The sequence below is a fragment of the Bubalus bubalis genome, chromosome 19 (assembly GCF_019923935.1).
Source record: "Bubalus bubalis isolate 160015118507 breed Murrah chromosome 19, NDDB_SH_1, whole genome shotgun sequence".
Taxonomy (NCBI): Eukaryota; Metazoa; Chordata; class Mammalia; order Artiodactyla; family Bovidae; genus Bubalus; species Bubalus bubalis.
In genome coordinates, this window is record NC_059175.1 from 45,183,206 (window position 1) to 45,186,697 (window position 3,492).

The following is a 3,492-nucleotide window of genomic DNA, read 5'->3' on the forward strand; positions in this document are numbered from 1 at the left end:
TTTCTATTTATTTCCTAACTTTTATTAAGACTATTTTCATTTTATTTATGTGAGACATAATTGTGTCATGAAATAAATATTGCTAGAAATATATTTCTCATACTGTCAACTTGTTGCCAAGACACGCACTTATGACTGATTAAAACTGAGCAAGTACAATTATGTAAACAGATATGTTTCATCCTCCATAAGACTGGTGATTTAGGAAATACATTTTATAATAAGTTAAGAAGACTGTAGAAGTATCACTTCCCCATAAATGAAACAAAGGAATCAATTCATTACCCAGAAAATGGGTAATGTGGAAATTGGATTCTGTGACAACTCATTGAACAAACAATCATGAGCAACCACAATAAAATGTAATTTCCTTTATCTTAAATTCTGTAAAGTTAGCAGTTAAAGCTGGATTCTCATATATGCCATTCCATATAGTTTATCTTTCAAGCAAATGATTTTATGTGTCAAATATCTGTAGCAAGGATAATTCATGAGCTGAGATTTTAGGGGTGAAGAAATCAATGGAACATCGCACTGATGTTCCTTTGCTTCAAACTTATAACTGAACATTTTTTTTTTTTTTCAGTTTTGTGTGAGCTCATGTAGCAGCAGGAAAGCATAATATAATAAAGACAGCAGGGAGCTTCTCTCTAAAACTAGAATGAACTTACATTTGTCCATTATGTAAATGATTTTTCACCATTTTCCTATTTGAAGTAGTGGCAGGGTGAATTTCCATGTGCGCTTATGAAACTGTTTTCAAAGTCTTTTTACAATGATACAAAAATACTCATTTTTCATTAACATTAAGACAAGTTACTGGTGTATCTTTATTAGAAATAACAAATTGGTCAAATGTGTTCTTATTTTCTTTATTTACCTTATAAATAATGTATCTGCAAAGCTAAATCTGTCAATAGGCTTATTTCATAACCTGAATTAGCCATGATTATTGTTTTAATAGTTAGAAGTCATAATTCATTGTTAATAATTTTTAAATCCTCTAAATTTTTCACTTGAAATATCATGAATATTATGCATTTAATACTGTGTATTAAATACTAAATGCTATGTAGTATTCTTGTCTTTTAATACTATGTACTAAATACAAACAAAAATAAAATGAAAATATCACATCTATATTATGCCAGATATCCTCAATCAAATTCTAGAAATCTATCAATAGAAAGTTTCCTGACTCTGCAATTTTTGAATTTTACTGCTCTGGTTTTGTTCTCTTTGATATAGATACAGTTGAATGAATTTTGCTGTAAATATGAAAAATATTTTCAACCCCAGAAGTTAAAGTGCAATTTAAAATGAATGCTTTTCTACATATTTCATTTCAACTTTACTTGAATGAATATATGAATGCCATATATTTTTTATTTCTGAAATTTAGTTCATTTTATAGCAGTTGCACAAATAGTCAGTGCAATTAATAATATATGACAGCCAGGTAGTAAAAGTGTTTAAACCATTTATTTTCTTAGGTGTAGACTCTTGGGGTGGTTTGCTATGGCACGGATTTTTCACTAGTAAGCAAGTTTCTCTTGAGTAGTGTATGATATTTTTTCTGAGATTATTGTCAAAAAAATAATCTAAGCTCACAGCGCCATCCTTCTTACTGAATACTTCTCCCAAATTGCTCATCTTTTATGCTTTAACTATCACCTCTTTAAGGGTTTCCTAGGTGGCTCAATGGTAAAGAATCCACCTGCCAGTGCAGGAAACACAGGAGACATGAGTTTGATTGCTGGGTGGGGAAGATCCCCTGCAGAAGGGAACGACAACCCACTTCAGTATTCTTGCCTGGAAAATCCCATGGACAGAGGATCCTGGTGGGCTATAGTCCAGGGTGCTGCAAAGAGTCAGACATGACTGAGCACATGCACACATCACATTTGTGACCACAACCCACATATTTACAACTAGTGCTCTAAGTTTTTATTTCTGTAGTTATCTACTCAAAGTTACTTTCAAAGTATTTTCATTTTAATTATCTCCTAACCACACAAGTTTAACAGTCATAAAAGAAAAGCTGTCTTCCTATTACTGCTGTGCCTCTTTTTTTCCCTAGACTTTTCTTTTGCATTTGTAGATAGTGTCCAGTCTGTCCTCTGCCCAGATATGAAGACTTCAGTTTCTACTGCAGTGTTTACTTATATCTCGGACCTTCCATTGCTCTACTCTGAGCTTGTGTGCCTGCTTTAATTCATTTTACAAAATGCCTTTGTTTTATAATACCTTTGTCATCAAACTAAATCCCTTAGGCATCTAAGACTTTTCCATAACTGATAGAATGAGTTCTTTTCAGAGTCATGCTTATATTTTATAACTTTTCAAACCAACACCTTTACTTAAGTCATTTTTACTGCTTGTCGCTTTTGTATTTCCTTCTACACACACACACACACACACACACACACACTCACACACACACACACGCTTACTCCTATTGGCAACAATTAATATTTCTTTCCTCATTTTATGCCTCACATGGGCAGCACTTTCTAATATCCTCAACTAATTCAAATCATATATTTTACTTTAAAGGTTGCCTGAGAATTTTCTTACAAATTCTGAATTTCTTCAGAAATATTTCAACACTTTGATAATCTCTTTTTATAACCTCACCATTGTGTGATGCACGGTGACCTAGAATTTAAGGGAAATTTCTAGAAGGAACATCCATGCAAGAGTAATTCAGAAGAGGAAACGTGACGGAAGGTTTTGCAGAAATTCTCTAAGTTTAAAAATAAGACTTAGTAAAAAAAAAAAAAAAAAATAAGACTTAGTAGATTTTTACTCTGCTTCAAAATGACACGTGTAATTTAAAGTAAATGTCTTTACATTTTTTATCATTTAAATTTATGAATTTATTATCCACTCCAGTTTCTTAGTTTTTTTTTTTTTAAAGACCCAATTGGGAGGCAGGCATATTTCTTGCACCATTTGACTTCATGCCACTGTATTTAACCATTTAATTATTGGAAGTCTCTTACATGTTCACTTTTAGAAAATGAAGTAGAGAGAATGGTCTCTCTCACAGTGACCCTCCTGCATTCTCTCTGCTCCAAGTGGAATGTCTGCTGGAGTAGGTACATTCTTGCTACAAAGACGTGATCTCCTTCTGCCCATTTTCAATTTCTAAATGATTGCCAATGAGAACTGGTGAAGCATGAAGGAGAGAGTGTAAGGTTATTTGTCAGGAATAGCACTGATCTGTGGAATACAGGTTAGATAAGGAAGAAGGGAGTTGATGGATTAAAAACTACACTAGATTGAGGTCCTCTGGAAACCAAATCTAAGACAGATTTATGTGCATGAGATATACTGGACAGTGCTGTCCATATAGGAAAGGAAACAATGAAAGTGTGAAACTTGTAGTTGAAACAGAGGTTTCATTCAATCCTGTGAGAAGTTCTAGAGTTTGTGTAGTCAAATAGATTACAAGATCAACATGAAAATTTGCAATAATGACATAGAGAA